Here is an 18,201-nt window from a genome sequence, read left to right on the forward strand (position 1 = left end):
CAGATCATAGCATTCTCATGTGAATAATTAGATGTTTACAAACTTTTTTCCCTTTTCTGTCAAATGAGAACTTTTGCTTTCCTTAATAGAAATCTTTTTGCAAATATTTCAGTGGTCAGAGGGTATATATTAAAACACACATTTGCATGTTGTATAAATTTATAGGTTTATTAGGGCAGGAAGATATGGTACAATATAAGCAGGAAAAGCAAAAATCTTACAAATAAATCACATTTAAGTGTGTTAACTCACAAAATTTTTTAGTAAACTTGTAATTCTAGACAAGCACTGTGGCAAGCTTATTAATATTATCATTTGCTAATTTAGGAAAGAGAGAAGAGCCAAATGAATTGTTGCAAAATGGTAAATTTTTAATATGATGAAACACAGAAAGAAACTACTAATCAAAAGACAGTGAAATGTCAATTTCTTAGTTTTAATAATGCTTTATAGATATATAAGATGCTGCCAATGGGGGAAACTGGATAAAGAGTAAAGAGGACTTTTCTGTATTATTTTTGTAACTTCTGGTGAGTCTGTAATTCCCCTCCTCACCAAAAAAAGGAAAGCAAGAAAAAGTAGTAAATCTAGATAAGAAAGCATTTTTGGAAACAGAACTTAAAGCAAATACACATAAACAAAGAGTTGCTTTGCTAGGTTTCCACGGGTTTGAAAGGAGTTTTTTAAATTTTTTAAATGCTTTCAAAGTGTGCTTACATACACATACTTTACTAATAAAAAGATTGAGGCCTAAAAAGTAGCATCCTATTTTTAATGTTTGAACTAATGTTTTCCAGAGAACTGCTTAGAGTGAAACATAGCATTGTCTGCGAAAGTCAATTTTGTGAAAACCGCAAAAATGAGTATCTGCTCTTGAGAAAGGAAAACTTTTATTTCTTGACATCATCAAAGAAAAATGTGAAGGATTTGATATGAAATGAACAAAAATGTACAAATCCTACCACCTCATTGCTCAAAAAATTTTTTTCCTTCATCTATTAATATGTCCCTAAAGCAGCTAGCTCACACAGACCTGGGGGCATTCACATGTCAGAATATTCCATAAAGATCTGGGAACACATATTTTTGGTGGAAAGAATGTGCAGGGAAAGACTGCTTGTGAAACAGTTCAGAGTGATGCATTTAGTAAGGATCCCCTTGCAATAACAAAATGTTAGCATCAGAACACTCTTGGGAGCCTTCAAAAGACACATGCGAAACAAGTGAAATTTTTTTGGGGGGGTAACAGATGGCAAATATCCTACTGTGGGAGAAATAAAAACAGAGAATTTCCAAAATTGCCTTATAGCACTTTACCTTAAAGTATACGTTCATAATAAAGTTACAAGAGCAACATAGACATTTGCTTGACTGGATGCTTCATTTATATTTCCCTCTTAAATATTAAAATTATAGCAACACGGCATAAAGTAAAAGGGGTATTGGGGCCAGAAAGACAAGAGTTTCAAATTCAGTTTCAAATCTCAGATTCTCTCAGCTACTAGTTTTGTTACCTTAGGCAAATCATTATTTCTCTGAATCTCAATGACTTTATTACTAAAATGGGTATAATAACTCCCATATCTCAAGGTCGGTCCTAGTCCTGAAAGGGATAATGTATTTAAGAGTTTAGTAGAATGTTGTGCAAATACTGTGTGAGCTCCCTCCCGGTTTTCCCAGAAGACACAGCAAGACCTTTCTTTCTCTGTTAGTTTGATATGAGATGAAACAAGTGACTAAGTAAAATTTTAAAAAGCAAGAGAATCTAATCCTAAACACACACACACACACATACACACACATTTATTTGTAGTTATTTATTTGGCTGCACCAGGTCTTAGCTGTGGCTGGAAGGATCTTTTTCCTTGTTATTGGTGACATGCCTGATCTTTTAGTTGTGGCATGTGGGATCTATTAATAGTTCCCCAACCATGGATCTGAACCCCAGACCCCCTGCATTGGGAGCACGGAGTCTTAACCACCGGACCACCACGGAAGTCCCTTCCAATCCTAATATCATTCCAAACAGTCTTTCCATTAATTATGCAGTCACATAAACTAATACTTAATAAACATTATTGGATTATTGGTATTATTCAGGTACCTGAATAGGTTCTCTCTTGCAAGTCTGCTTTTTAGTTTATCTTTAACTGAGCAAAACACGTCATTAATCCTTTTATTCAGATCGTAACACAGTATGATTTTGGGGGGACATTAAGCCCCTCTTGATCCCAGGTAAAAACAAGTTTCAATATTTGTTCACAGGTTTGAGAAAAACAGCGACATGGCAAGAGAAAGAGCGCGAGGTTAGAGACTTTGTCTTTCCAAGGCTGATGGTATGATCCTCCTGCCATGAAGCCACCTGTTGGTGTCTCTCTGCCTAAAGACCACAGTTCCATAATCCACGCCTCCCTCGCAGTGCCGCACTCCAGCCCTCATGAACTCTGAAAGGTGAGCAAGCCTTCTGAAATCGCAGGGGTGGGCAGCACACAAACAGCCCTTATAAGGCATTCGAGCCAGGTTCTTAACATGGAATCATGGGCTTATTCAGCGGGTCCTGGAACCTATTACTATCCCGGAGGTAAAGTTGTATCGAAGTGTTTTGTGCCTTCTTCTCAGGAGGCTGCCCAACTGCCACTTCCCTCTGGAGGTCTTCTCCTGCCAGAGGTCTCGCCTACAGGATCTCTCATCACCTTTGTGTATCACCTGCGGAGTCTCACCGCAATCTGTCAACCTTATTTGCTTAAATCCGTCCACCCCACTAGAAGATGAGCTTCCCAAAGAGCAGGACCTCTGGTCTTTCTTCAGGGCCCTGAAGCTGGTGGATCCCGACTGAGACTCTCGGACTGAATGACAGCTCAGAGTCCATCAGATATTGAGCAGACTCCCTTTCCCCCCAGCCCCGCCCCCAGCTTTCTTCACCGGAAATCATTTCAAAATCATTCATTTTGGAAATAAGGCTTCTAGGGCTTCGACCGCACCCACCCACCTACGTTCCAACGGTTAGAACTGCCGCCCCGGCCCACTCACCCAAGCCCTCTAAGCCGGACAGCTTAAGGTGACCGAGGCAGGGGTAGCCGCCAACGGGCACGCGCATCAGTTCACATTCCCGACCCCCGTCCTGGGGGCGGAGGGGCGGGGTGGGCCCTGCGGGCATGGAGGAGCCACCTCAGGAGGCCGCCCGAGCCTCCACCCTTCTCGGGGTCCCGGGTCTCTTCTCCGGCTGCACGCAGTCGGCCGCGGGGGGTCAAGCCCGTCGCGCAGCGCGCGCCGCCGCGACCACAAGTACTTCCGGGTGAGCGGGTCGCCGACCCTGTGGCCCCGCCCCTCCGCCGCCTCCGCCGCCCGCCGCCCGGGCTGCGGCTCCTCCCGGGGGCCGGTTCCCGCTGTCTCAGCCGCGGCGCCGAGGGGACACCGGCGTGACTGACTGACCGGCCGTAGGCGCCGGGAGCCGCCGCGTCCTGCCCGGCCCGCCTGGCCGGGGACCTGGCATCGAGTCTACCTTCCGCGCCCCTCGCCCTTCACTCCGGCAGGCTCCCGGTCGGCGAGCCGCGCTCCGGCCCTTCCCGGCGGCGCCCGCAGCCACAGCCCGCGCCCGGACGCAGGTAAGGGCCGCTCCTCCCGCCAGCCTTGGCGGGGAGCGGGGCCCCCGCTTCCCGGCCTCTGCAACTCGGCGAAGTCCGCGCTGCCGCCGACCCTTGCTGGGGGCCAGGCCCCCTCCGGGGGCCCCGGGGTCGAGGTCGCCCCCTGCCTGCGGCGTCCTCGGGCATCACGCCGGGTCTCGAACGCGCAGCCTCGATCGGCGGGCGGGGACAGCGATTCTTCCATTGTGGGAGAAATGAACTCGGGCCGCTGTCTCTGCTCTTTGGGTGCTAGGGCTCCTTCTCCCTCTCCCCGACGCACCACTCCCTCGGTCTGTCCCCGGCCGGCCACCCGGGGAAAGGTGTCAGGCCGGTGGAGGGCGTAGAGCTTGTATGGGATTTTTTTTTTTTTTCCCCTTCCTCCTTGACCCGAACTGAATGAAGCAGGACCAGAACAAGCGCTTGTTAGGAGTGTCAGGGTTAATGCTTGACTACGGCCAGGTGTTATTCACACCCAGATTGTTAAATTATATAGCTCCGGCCGGGCCTGCTTCTCGTGCCCGTGGGTATGTTGCTGGAAGCCAGAGGACCTAAGGAAACCCATCTCTTGTTCTTTCTTCGACGGGAAGGGGGGAAAAAAGTTCAAGTGTTTGCTTTGCTTTTTCCACCGTGGGATATACAAACATCAGGCTGTGGAGACCTGGCCAGGGAAATAATGGGATCCTAAACTTCAACTGCTTGTAACTCTTTTTCTTTGAGTTTCCATTTAATGACTCAGCACTTCTGCCCTAAAAAGAAAAAGTGTAGTATAGGTTCATTGATTAAAGGATGAGTATGAGGATAAGTGTCCATTACTTTTTCACGGCATCACAATGTGGAACCAGAGAGATGGAGGGCAGGGTGTGGATGAATCAGTTCTTAGTGTTTAAAATAAGTGTTTCAAGATTAAATGTTTATTTTGGGGATGCATCAGTTTGGAGAGGTGCAATTGTTGGAAAAGGCAAAGTGTTGCAGATAAGTTACTTGGCAGGGACTTGAGGTTCGCTGTGGTTTGAAGGTCTTACAGAATTAGTTTGACCAACTTCATGCTGTGTTCAACACATGTAGAGATGATGACTATTATACTCATTTAGAATAAGAATTTCAGAAAGTGTGATTCATTGAGGAAGTTAGGTCACTTGCAGTGTGAATGAATCATTGATAAGGTTCTTAAACTTGGAATAGAGGAAAGTTTGAGGTTTGTTACCGCCTGTTTAATTAGATACCTTCTCTCCTAGGAAGTGTTGCATTGAGGCTTTTGTTAGGTTTGTTGCTGCATAATTATTGTCATGAAGTATGGTAGAGAAACAAATAGTGGACTTTTGCAGAAGCTTTAGCATTTAGAATAGTTTGTTCCTAAGTGGATTGTTGTGATTTTACCCACTCCAGGAAGATAAATGTCTAGAAACAAAATAAATGTCAGTGAAAAGGACAGCTACCATCATTAAGGTAGGAAAAAGTTCATTCAAAGAATCTGCAGTACAGAGAACAAGCAGTCTTTTGAGGGAAAGACCTTACCCATTTGGGAAAATCTGCCCTTAAAAAGGTGGAATGAGACTTTATACATGCTCAGTTGTGTCCAGCTCTTTGTGACCCAGCGGACTTTAGTCCACCAGACTCCAGAGTCCAATCCGTGGAATTCTCTAGACAAGAGTACTGGAGTGGGTTGCCGTTTCCTCCCCCCAGGGCGTCTTCTGACCCAGGGCTCTCACCTGCCTCTGCTGCACTGGTGGGCGGATTCTTTACCACGGAGACCCCTGGGAAGACTATACAGAGCTCCTGTTTCAGTTCTGTCATAGAAGAAAGTGTATATTAAAGTAGTGATTCACTATGGGAATGAATTCATTTTAAATTAGAAGTAACTTTTTATTACTGGAATGTAACTTGATCATTTTTGGCTTTTAAAGTGTTGCTAAGCAAAATGACTTTGAATCACAGAGTTCTTGATACTCTTAGCCTTGATTTCTTCTTTTTTGGAAATCAACTTATATTGATTTATAAAGAACTTTATAGTTAATTATCAGTTATTAAGTAATGGTAAATTTGCCCTGTTGATCTTGCTTAGTAAATTCTATTAATTCTTGAACTAAATTTTGGCATTTTATTTCCTTGGATATCCATTCTTATATTCAGAGTGTTCCCTAATATTGGTTTTGGTTTTTGTCCAACTAATAGTGAGTTTCAGTTTCCAATTGAACAGATTCCCTTTTGGAAAATCCCTTGTGGAAATCACCCGAACTGACAGTCCTGATGGGTAAGAGAATCCTTCTTAGGTCAGGATTTAAGCATCTCCACAATGAAGGGAAAAACTGATTCAGAGAATATGTTTGGCAAAGTAGATTCTTTTTCTCTCAAAACAAAAACAGATCTTTACTAGAAATGAGAGGGAACAGTTTTTTGCAAAGCTCTTTGTGAATTGTTTACCCTGCTTCTATTGTGAAGAGGAGCAGAATCGAAGATACATGGGGCGTGGGGGGGGAGGGGCGGGGAATCTCCCTGCACCATGTTGGGAATGTTGATGAGGATCATTTTAGAGGAAACACATTCTGTCCTCACCATAGGCTCACTTTCCATCATACCTACAAATAGGCCGTGGCATAGGCCTTTGCCTTTGCTTTCTCTCTGGAGAATCGGAATGGAGAGATGGTCTTTTAACCGGAAATACGTACCACCTTATTCAGTTAGATACAGTAAAGAGTTTATGACCATCATTCAAAACTCAACTTTTAAAACTTCAGAAAGAAGGGTTGAGCAAAATACCCTGTGAGCAAAATAACGTTGCCCTTTGCTCCACTTTGTCTTTTTAAGATAATAGATAGGACACCACTAGAAATGATCTGTGCTGCACATTGTGCTTTCACTTTAAAACTTTGGCCTTCAATAAATTAAGGCAGACTTAAAAGGAATCCAACACTGGGCTAAAAACTGGGTTTACTGTATGCTAATGCTTTTTCATTTGTTCTGTTATATCTTTGTTTTGATTGGGGGATGGAGAAGGGATTCTGTTTCTCGTGGAAGCTCTGAGATTTGCTCCATATGTGTGCTTTTGTTTTGGTCTAGAGATGGGAAGGAGACGGCAATGGCAGCCCACTCCAGTACTCTTGCCTGGAAAATCCCATGGACGGAGGAGCCTGGTGGGCTGCAGTCCATGGGGTTTCGAAGAGTCGGACACGACTGATCGACTTCCCTTTCACTTTTCACTCTCATGCATTGGAGAAGGACATGGCAACCCACTCCAGTGTTCTTGCCTGGAGAATCCCAGGGACAGGGGAGCCTGGTGGGCTGCTGTCTATGGGGTTGCACAGAGTCAGACACGACTGAAGTGCCTTAGCAGCAGCAGCAGCAGAGATGGGAAGAGCAGTAGATAAGAAGAGTACAGGTGATTAAGAAGAGGTGGAAAATTGCATCCACAGAAGGAGAGTGCTCCCTTCTGTTTCAGTGGTTGTAGAACTTTTTAAAATTGATAAAACATTTTAAAAGAAAATGTCCCATGGTGAAAAGGAAGTTTCCTTTCCACGATAAACTTCTAGGCTTGACTCCCTCTGCCACCCAATTCCGTAATCCAAGCAGTGGTTTCCGGTTAATGGTTTCCTGTGTGTCTCTCCAAAATTTCTCTTCCATATATAATCTCCTGTGTTAAGAAAAAAAATGCCCTGTCTCTTTCTTTCTGACCTTTGATGTGTCTTAGAGATCATTCTATATTAGCACATATGTCCATCTATTTTTCAAAAAAGACTAGCTGACCTGTCTAATGTAGATGAAACAAAACTTGCTCATTTCCCACAGTTTAACATTCCCTGTTCCAGACATTTGGCTTTCCTGGTGGCTCAGCGGTAAAGAATCTGCCTGTCAATTCGGGAGATGCAGGCTTCTATCCCTGGGTCAGGAAGATCCGCTGGAGGAGGAAATGGCAACTCACTCCAGTATTCTCGCCTGGGAAATCCCATGGGCAGAGGAGCCTGATGGGCTAGAGTCCATGGGGTCGTAAGAGAGTCGGACACGACTTAGTGACTAAACTACAACGACAATGCTGTAATGAACAACTCATGTATAAGCCTTCGCTGTAGTGTGTAAGTGTGTATGTGGAATTTATTTCTGGAAGTGTGAGTGCAGGTTGGGACTTAAATTGTGAAATTTTAAAAATTTATTTCAAGCTTATATTGGGATTCATTTTATAATAGAAATTACCTTTCTTCTTAACCTTGTAGGAGAAAAGAGCTGTTAATTATTTTGTATCCTTTCTACTCCTTGCAATTTAAAAATATACTGCAAGTGTATTTTATAAGGTAATTTTAAACCCCTTAGAGTGACAGCTGGGTGATTTTATTTATACTGGGAAAGGTAGAAGCACTGTACTTTGAAGACCGTGCGATTATAGACAGACTACTTCATTTATATTAGGTGATACTAGTTAAATGAGTGCCTTTTGAAGTAGCTTGATTGTTTTAGGATTTTATGACCAATATCAATTAAAAACATACACAGTTTCACTTCTTGCCCTGCAGAAGTCTGCTGCCAAATATTAGTCACATGGGAAATAAATGGACTATTTTTTCGCTTCCTTTACCTTCCACATCCTAATCTATTTATAATAAAATAAACCTCTGTGGGATTTGAGACCCAAAAATCATTTTACAAACCAGAATGCTATTGATGGATTAATTTCTCAAGGCAGAAGGTAGGTACAGATTTAGTCTTTATTCTGCAAAGTGTTCCTGAGCAGAATAAGGAAGATTTTCATTTTTAATTTCAATGTTATACAGCATACTCAAGACTAGCAAGAGTTCAAGAATCTTTACTCTTTTAAAAGGAGAGCCTGGGCAGGGGCGGGGGCGGGTAGGAAGTGCTGGGGAGCTAATGTATGAGGACAAAGTTGGAACTTGTGAGTGGCAGTTTCCTTGGCCGGTGCCCAGGGTCTATTTTGAGGGCTTGTCAAAACTCTCCTGACAGAACCTACCACATAACCACAATGTGTCCTGGCCCCACTGCAAGTCAGGAAGGCTTGCGGTTTAGGAAGATGGCAACAGAAGAGGGAGCTTATAAAGGACCTTTGCCTTCGGAAGATTAAGGCTCAGTTTGGGGGTGAAAATGTGCTTAGCGTGCATGTCTAAGATCCAGGTTCCTTTTGTTTTCCCTCTGTGTGGGGTGAGCTTGATTAAGGAAAGCTAACGAGGGCAGCATTGTGGAAGAATGCGCAAGGAAGAGCGCAGTATTGATGTCATGTCTGGTTCTGAGTGTTTGGCAAGAATCAGTCTAATGCTCTACACCAGGGGAAAAGACGTTACTCTTACCCCAGTAGGGAGGCCATGTCCCGAGCTGAAGTAGTAGTCCAGTTCAGAGACCTTAAAAAGGATTATTGAGTTTATACAGAGGAATAAGCTTCTTCCTGAATTCTCATTCTCTTCTTCCCGTAGAACTGTGCAGCCCCATGTATAATATCAGAAAGTTCTCGCTCTAAATTTTTGGTTTATTACCAGATGCTGTGTCCCAGCATAGCTGCCTTTCTGTACCAGATGCTTTCTCATGAAACCTTGGTGTTTCTGTACTTAGTGAGTAAAGTGCTTGGGTTTGACGTTCTTTAACTGATCTCAGAGCTTCTTAGGCCAGAAAGCTGTTAAAGAGCTTAGCGTGCCACTTGTTTGATCAAGGCTCATGTCACCATATTTATCCAAATCCTTGGTTAGAGTGGAGGTGGTTGGAAGAATTTGGCACACAGCCTGCATTTAGAGATGCAAAACCTGCAGCCGTTTTCCTTTCTTTTGCTTTAGAGTAGGCTGGCACTCCAGAAAATTGAGTTTTTCCTTTCCCTCAGAAATTTGGATTGCTAGCATTTGATGATGATGATGTATTTAGTATTCAGTGTGAATAGAAAAAATAATCACTGTTTTTCTCTCTATTCCTGTTATCTGTCATGTTCCTATTATCTTGTTATATTGCTTCCCTGTCCCTGCCTTCCCCTTCTCCTCCAAAAAAAAAAGTGAGATGAGAGCAGAGCAGAGGGAGAGTGGAAAAGAGGTTGGGAAAATCTTGAAGTTCAAGGGCTTATCAGGGTGTTTTTATTTTCTCAGAAATAGATTATTAAAATCCTCCTTTAAAAATCACAGTCATCTTTTCCCATTGTTTTCAGTTTGAACCTTCTATATCTTAGTTTTCCTTCTCTAGAAACAGGAAATTTTTAACTGGTTTGGATATAAAATTACAGCTTTAGGAAACAAATTTAACTTTTAAGTTGTTTGTTCTGATCACTTTGTTATTCTTTCTATATCTCCCACTTTTCTCAATAGAAACATTTTAACAGCTAGGAGCAGTTAAACTATGCTGTGTGCAGGGAGTTAGGATGTTGAAGTGTTTATTTTTCTGTTAAATGGTTTAATCACTTACAGTAACAAAATTGTATTTATTGTGTTATTTCTTGTATAATCATAACATAATTAGTAAGCATATATGTTGTTGCTAAATGATCCAAAGATTATAGGACTAAAAATAGAAAAAAAATCCATTTAAAAACAAATTATTGACTTGTCTCTGGCCGCACTGGTCTTTGTTGCTGCACCCCGGCCTCCCCAGCTGTGGTTTGGGCTTCTCGCCGCCGAGCGTGGGCTCTAGAGCACAGGCCTCAGTGGTTGTGGCCCATAGGCCGAATTGCGCCCCCAGCATAGGGTATTTCTGAACCAGGGATCAAGCCTGTGTCCCCTGCATTGGCAGGTGGACTTTTGACCAATGGACCACCAGGGACGTCCCAAGAAATCCGATTTAGATGAGATGTTTTTCCCCACGTCCAAATGGATAGTCAAGGAAATAAGATTCTATCCTGCTGTCTTACTACACTCATCCTTTGCTCTCTATCGAAAGTGTTTTTTAATTGTGGTAAAATATATGTAACATAAAATTGACCATTTCCAGCATTTTTAAGTGTACAATTAAGGACATCCACGTTGTTGTGCAGCCGTTACCACCATCCATCTCCAGAACTTTTTCCTCTTCCCAGAGGGAAACTCTTTACCCATTCAGCAATAATCCTCGTTGCTCCCCAGCCCCTGGTAACCACATTCTACCTTCTGTCCCTATGAATTTGACTGCTCTAGACACCTCATATAAGTAGACTCATGGAGTATTTGTCTTATAAAATAGCTAGTTTATTTCCTTTAGCATAATGTCTTCAAGGTTCATCCATGTTGTGTAGCATGTATGAGAATTTCACTTGATTTCAAAGCTGAATAATATTTTTATCATATATGGATATATAAATACTTGGTTTATTCATCTGTTGGTAGACCTTTGGGTTGCTTCCGCCTTTTGGCTCCTGTGAATAATGCTGCTTTTGAACACAGGTATTTATCTATTTGGAGCCCTGCTTGCTTTTCTTCTGGATGTGTACCCATAAGTGGAATTGCTGGATCATACAATAATTTTGTGATGCCATACCATTTTCTGTAGCAACTGCACCATTTTATAGTGTACAGAAGTTCTGGCATCTCTGCATCTTTGACACTCTTGTGTCGAAGATTCTCCCTCTCTGTTTCTTTCTAAAAATAGTAGCCATTCTAGTGGGTAAGTGGTACTATCTCATTGTGGTTTTGACTTGCATTTCCGTAATGATTAATGATGTTGAGCATCTTTTCAGGTGTTTTTTGATCATTTGTGTATCTTTGGAGAAGCAGCTGTTCAAGTCCTTTGTCCATCTTTGAATGGGTTGTTGTTGAGTTTCAGGGGTTCTCTATATATTCCACATGCTAATCTCTTATCAGATATATGATTTGCAAATATTTTCTCCCATTCCATGGGTCGATTTTTTTTACTCTGTTGATAGTGTACTTTAATACACAAAAGATTTTAGTTTTGAAGTCCACTTCCTCTAACTTTTCCTATTGTTGCCTGCGATTTTGGTGTCCTCTTCAAAAAATCTGCTATATCAAACATCAGAAGCCTTTTTGTTTACAGACAGTTTCAGCTCTTATATTTATTTCTTTGACCTACTAACGGGTAATTTTTGTATACAACATACAGTAAGAGTCCAACTTTATTCTTCTGCATATGGATTTCCAGTTTTACCAGCACCTGTCGTTGGGAAGACTGTCCATTCCCCATTAACTGACCTTGACACCCCTGTTGAAAATCATTTGACTATGTATGCCAGGTTCATTTTTGTGCTGTTAAATTCTATTGGCCTCTGTGTCTCTCTATACACCCGTAACATGTTTTGGCTACTGTAGCTTTCTCGTAAGTTTTGAAATCAGAAAGTGTGATGCCTCCTTTTTCTTCTTTTTCAAGATTGTTTTGGCTATTTGGGGTCCCATGAGATTCCATAGGAGTGTTAATGTTAGGATGGGTTTTTCCATTTTTGCAGAATCTGTAATTGGGATTTGTAGAGAGTACATTGAAGCTGTAGGTTTCTCTGGGTGTTTTGACGTTTTAACAATATGAAGTTTTCCAGTCCGTAAACAGGAGGTAGCTTTCTGTTTATTCATGTGTCCTTTCATTTCTTTTAGCAATATTTTGTAGTTTTCAGTGAACAGATCTTTTGCCTTCTTGGTTAAGCTTATTCCTAGTATTTTGTTCTTTTTTTCTTATCGTAAATGGTATTTTTTTTCTTTCCTTTTTAGTTGTTCATTCAGTTATTAGTGTATAGAAATGCAGCTGATCTTTTGTGTTGATTTTGTATCCCTACAACTTTGCTGAATTAATTCATCCAGTTTTAAAAGCAGTTGCATTTGCTTTCTGTGCACAAATTTAGCAACTTAACACACATTTGTTATCCTATATTTATTATCCTACAGTTTCTTTGGGGGCAGGAGTCTGAGCAAAGTTAAACTGTCTTCTTCTTAGGGTCTCATGAAGCTGCAGTCAGCTCATGCAGTACAGTTTCATGGCTGGGCTGTATTCTCCCCTGAAGACTAAACTGGGGGAAAAAATTGCTTCTAAGCTCACTTAGGTTTTTGGCAGAATTAATTTTCTTGTGAAATTATGACTGAGGCTTCTTGCTTAATAGAAGTTGCTTGGTCATCGGTAGGCTGTCTTCAAGCTCCTAAAGGCTGCTCTCAGCTTTTAGGGCCAACCTGAAGTTCTTGACCCTTGGATGTTCTGACCACTTCATCAAAGCATCAAGGAAAGCCCAGGGCGATTCTTCAGGTTAGACAGCCCCATGTAGTGTGATATAATCATGGGAATGACATCTTGTAACCTTTGTCATAGTCTGTTGGTAGAAGCAAGTCATGAGTTCTGCCCAATTTCCAAGGGAGGTGTTCACACAAAGACGTAAACGAGAGTGGGAAGCCACCATAGCATCAGCCATAGCTGGTTACAAAATAGCACATATTGTATAAACCTATGTTTGTGTAAAAAACATATATGCACTTCAGAGTATCTTCAAATGGTGGAAAACTGCTGTTTTTTAATCGTTGTAGTATTTTTTTCATTATTTGTTCTATTTTTCCCTGCAACATTCTAGTTTTGCAATTTTAAATCCATAGTTGTGTCTTCCTTATAACTAAATACTATTTACGACTTAAGCCAAGAATTAATATCATGATTGTTTCCTGTCTTGCTTAACTTTCTTTCCCACCCCTCCCCGCCCCCACCCCCCCACCCCCCGAGATTTAAGGACCTTTTTTTTGGAGGGGGAGGGGGTTTTCTAGTCACCTTATTTTCCCCAAATGCTCCAATAGATTTTTCACATGTCTGCTCTTTCTGATTTAGTAATTTGTGGTTTATTTGTGAAATACCTATAGAGAAATAGAAAACAAAAATACAGTTTCAGGAAGAATAATAAAATAAGCACCTCTGGTCTCACTACCTAGGCCAAGAAGTTGAACATTCAGTATCCTCAAAGTTTCCTGCCAATATTCTTAAATGGCAGCTCTTTCCCCTCCCAGTAATCATAATCCCATTTTACATGGCAGTAACTCTTTTGGAACCATTCCCTGCCTTGCTCTGTAATCACATCCCGTCCTCCAAATATGTATTCCTAGTCAATTTGTGACTTAATTTTGAGAAACTGAATGGTTTGATCACCTTTTCGTGTCTGTCAGGTTAGGCTAACCTACTGTAACAAACAACACCGAAGTCTCAGTAGTTTAACACTTTAAAGCTTCTTTCTCACTCCCGCTGGCGAAGGGGTAGCTGGTTCCACACAGTCACCTGAGGACTCAGACCACTTTCATCTCGTGACTCTGCTTTTCCATGGGACTCAGAGACTTTTACACTTGACTGAACTCTCTGCCTCTGGCTGACAGATTCAAGGGCAAAGAGAGGGAGTGTGGTGGGTTCCATGGCAAGTTTGATGGGCCTGGACATACATCATTTTTGTCCATGTTCCATGAGCCAGAATTGAGTCAACTAGCTGCTCCTAATGCAAGGAAGGTCGTGAAATGTAGCGTGCATGTGTGCTCTGTTGCCCGGTCATGTCCGACTCTTAGAGACCCCGTGGACTGTAGCCCATCAGGCTCCTCTGTCCATGGCATTCTCCAGGCAAGAGTACTGGAATGGGTTGCCATTTCCTCCCCTAGAGATCTTCCTGACTCAGGGTTCGAAGCCGAGTCTTCTGCATCTCCTGCATGCAAATGGATTCTTTACCACTGTGCAACCTGGGAAGCCCCAGAAATGTAGTATAACTGGGCCAGAAAGGGAAATGACTCGATGAACAGTAGGCCAATTTCTACCATAGTACTTATCCCTAGGCAGGCTCTGTTTTGACAGTTTTGAAAAACTGAATGGCAAATCTAAACCTACTTAAGAACAGAAAGGCCCATGTTGCCACTATTAAATGAAGGCTGACAGGAGCAGATAAGCTGGACAGAGTCTTTCTTGAGTCCTTTCTGCTAAGTCCTTGGGAAAGTTTGCTAATAAGTCCTGAGAAACCCTAAGACTCATCACAGTCGGGGCACCTGGTGGAGCTGAAGTCTTTACAAGGTATTAAGTACCAAGAAGAAATATGGTTGGGGAAGTACACTGTTCTTTCAGGCTCTTCCTGCTCTATCTGTTAGCAGTAGGTAAAAGTGAAATATATCCATGGTGTGAAATATGGCCTCCCTCCCATCTAGGCAGCTGGGGGTGGAACTGTGGGAACTTCATCAACATGGGGTCAAGAGAGACTAAATTCAGATTAAAAACCAGGGCCAGCTCAGCTCATATTAAAAAGAAGTCTCAAAGGCTGTGGAGATTTGGGCGATGCTGCCCTCTGTTATGTCTCTGGAACCAGTGACTGCTTCAGTCTATAGCTTTCTTCCTGGGATGCCCGTCACCCTGGGATGGCTTGATCCCGTTCACCTCTTCGGTCTTGGATTTATTTCCTGTATGCTATGTTTCCTTCTTTTTGATTTTCTCTTTCATTAGAGAGGTACCTTTAGTAACTTATTAACATAGGGTGTAAAAGATAAGTTTTTTGAAAACATGGTAGCCTGAAGTCTTTTGTAATCAAGTTTGAGAATAGACCCTGGGAGAGAAAATGGCAACCCACTCCAGTATTCTCGCCTGGAAAAATCCCATGGACAGAGGAGCCTGGCAGGCTACAGTCCATGGGTCACAAAAAGTCGGGCATGACTGAGTGACTAACCCACACACACAGCTGAGCGTGCATGCATAAGAACAGAACGGTGTGGCTGGGCTTAAGCCACACAGAGGGTCTGTAATCTTCTTTCAGGAATGTGAAGGCATCACTCTTGTCTTCTTGTTGCCAGAATTATTTTTCTTTCCGGAAGACTGAAACCATTCTAATTGTTAATCCTTTATCTGTGACCTGATCTTTTCATCCCTGGAAAGCTTGTAAAATCATTCTTGTTCCCATGTTTGAAATTAACTATAAGAATTCCCTATGAAATACCTTGGTGTAGATTCAGGACTTGTACATTCTGTAAGCCTTTTGAATCTGGTGACCCATGGCCTTAACTTCAGGAAAGTTATTACTTTTAAAAATTAATTTGGCTGCAGTGGATCTTAGTTGCAGCCTGTGGGATCTTGGTTGTGGCATGCGGGACCTAGTTCCCTGACCAGGGATCAGACCCAGGCCCCCTGCGTCAGAGAGTGGAGTCTTAGCCACTGGACCGCCAGGGAAGTCCCAGAGAAGTTATTAATGATTTCTTTTTCTTTGTGTGTGCGAATGTCAGTGTGTGTTGGGGGGTTGGGGGTAGTGGGTGAGCAGGTATGGGAAGGTCTGTTCGTTTTTATAAAAAGGAGCCCACCCAGTGCTGGCATTGAGTCTTTTATGAGCAGAAGTACTCTGCCTGGAGTGGCCCTCGTTGCCTGTGTCTTTGGATTGGAGTGGCACATGGATCCCCGACTCTCGCAGCTGTGCTCTCTTCTCTAATCCTTCCCTCACGAACACTGTACTTATATCATATTTTACCTGTTGGCTTCTTCCTTTTATGAGCCTGATCAGTACCTTGCCTGCCATTTCAGGGAATTATTTTGTCTTTCTGAGACAAGTTTAAGCTACACAAACCTGACCAGCATGGCCCAAGAGAAGGGAAATGTTGGCATCTTCCTTTCTGCTATAAAAGTACCTGTGCCACCACTGTTTTTCCCCCAGTGGGTGAATGCATGGTGGAAGAGTCATAGGGATCTAAAGAGAAACCCAGAATTTCAAAGAATTTTGCTCTAATCATAAAAACATGTAGAGTTGAACATTGATGTCTTACCCAAGACTTGGTAACATTAATGGTTACTTCTTTGTTCTAATTTTGACTTATTGATTCCAGTCAGAGTTGTCATTTTATTACATTTTTAAGGTTAATCTAATGGTGTTCATTCTTTTTAAAATTAATAATGTGTTTTTCGTTTACTTAGAATTTCGTTGTGTCCATAAGAGTCTTGGTTGGTGTGAAATCTGTTAGAAAATTATGATTTTACCAGATATAACCAACATAAATTTTTATAGTCCTACTTTGTAGTACTCAGGTCAAATGAATCTTCCCCCTTCATCAACTTAATACAGTGTCAAAGCTGATTATTCTTTGCATGTTTTCATACTATGAGGTAGCCCCAGAATTATAGCTTTAGTAGCTTAAATCAGTTTTTGGTAAGGTGATTATCTACAATATATAAAGCTTAAGAAAAAATAATTTTTTATACAGTTTCCTTTGCCATTTATTATTCATATGTACAAAATTTTACATAATTTCAATCACACTTTACATGCCATTTTGTCACCTTTTTATACCTTGTAGGCATGATATCAAACTTGTCCCTGTCTTTATTTGCTTCCCATGAGTTTTCTAATGCCATAATTTATTGAATCATGTTGACTGGCCTTGACTTAAAGCTATTGTCAGTTTGGGTCATTTTCAGCTTAGTGTTTTGTTTTGCTATAGATTAAAAAGAAATTAAAATGATTGTCTTTATTCATGTAATTTTTTCTTTTGTTGTATTATGTTCTAAGTTTTCTTTTTTTTACTAATAGAATAGAGTTAATGTGAGTATTGTCAGTAGAATTCACTCCCAGTCAGAAGGAGAAACAAGTCTAAAGCTAATTACCCCCCTCTTTGGGACTTAATTCTGATCCCTTCTATTTTATTATCAGTGGCAGATATCCTATTCTTCTATCATATTTTGATTTTTACTTTTTTTCATGAAAGTATTTCAGTTATAATTACACATATTTCAAAAAGAAAACACACCCTTGTAAGTTTAGTAGGAGGACAGGTAGTTCTTTTTACTGTTGCTTCATACCTAGGATTAGATCTGATAGACAGAGTACCTGAAGAACTGTGGACAGAGGTCCGTGACGTTGTACAGGAGGCAGTGATCAAGACCATCCCCAAGAAAAAGCAACGCAAAAGGGCAAAGTGGCTGTCTGGGGAGGCCTCACAAATAGCTGAGAAAAGAAGAGAGGTGAAAGGCAGAGGGGAAAAGGAAAGGTATACCCATTTGAATGCAGAAGTCCAAAGAACAGCAAGGAGAGATAAGAAAGCCTTCCTCAGTGATGAGTGCAAAGAGAGAGAGGAAAATAAAATGGGAAAGACTAGAGATCTTCTTCAAGAAAATTAGAGCTACCAAGGGAACATTTCATGCAAAGATGGGCACAATAAAGGACAGAAATGGTATGGACCTAACAGAAGCAGAAGATATTAAGAAGAGGTGGCAAGAATACACAGAACTATACAAAAAAAATCTTCATGACCCAGATAACCGCAATGGTGTGATTACTCACCTAGAGCCAGACATCCTGGAATGCAAAGTCAAATGGGCCTTTGGAAGCATCACTACGAACTAGGCTAGTGGAGGTGATGGAATTCCAGTTGAGCTATTTCAAATCCTAAAAGATGGTGCTGTTGAAAGTGCTCCACTAAATATGCCAGCAAATTTGGAAAATCAGCAGTGGCCATGGGACTGGAAAAGGTCAGTTTTCATTCCACTGTCAAAGAAAGGCAATGCCAAAGAACGTTCAAACTACCGCACAATTGCACTCATCTCACACACTAGCAAAGGCTCAAAATTCTCCAAGCCAGGCTTCAACAATACATGAACTGTGAAATTCAAGATGTTCAAGGTAGATTTACAAAAGCCAGAGGAACCAGAGATCAAATTGCCAACATCCGCTGGATCATCAAAAAAGCAAGAGTTCCAGAAAAACATCTACTTCTCTTCT

General features: G+C 41.8%; 1 protein-coding gene and 1 long non-coding RNA gene across 27 annotated transcripts in view; one reads left to right on the plus strand and one right to left on the minus strand.

The window, feature by feature from the left end:
- Nucleotides 1-2,164: 2,164 nt before the first annotated feature.
- On the minus strand, nt 2,165-3,263 carry LOC133235047 (uncharacterized). The gene is made up of 2 exons (XR_009732426.1): nt 3,031-3,263; nt 2,165-2,444 (listed from the first exon to the last, which is right to left on the minus strand). It is a non-coding gene; the product is annotated as an uncharacterized LOC133235047 (long non-coding RNA).
- A 48-nt stretch (nt 3,264-3,311) lies between these two features.
- LRRFIP2 (LRR binding FLII interacting protein 2) overlaps nt 3,312-18,201 on the plus strand; it is a 109,598-nt gene continuing 94,708 nt past the window's right edge. For 25 of the 26 annotated variants that reach the window (XM_061395849.1, XM_061395859.1, XM_061395863.1 and 22 more), the window contains exon 1: nt 3,323-3,605. The gene's annotated coding sequence lies outside the window, so the exon portion shown is untranslated. Of the gene's footprint in view, nt 3,606-18,201 lie in introns of all 26 variants that reach the window. The other variant, XM_061395873.1, reaches the window with a different exon arrangement.

The sequence above is a fragment of the Bos javanicus genome, chromosome 22 (assembly GCF_032452875.1).
Source record: "Bos javanicus breed banteng chromosome 22, ARS-OSU_banteng_1.0, whole genome shotgun sequence".
NCBI classification, from domain to species: domain Eukaryota; kingdom Metazoa; phylum Chordata; class Mammalia; order Artiodactyla; family Bovidae; genus Bos; species Bos javanicus.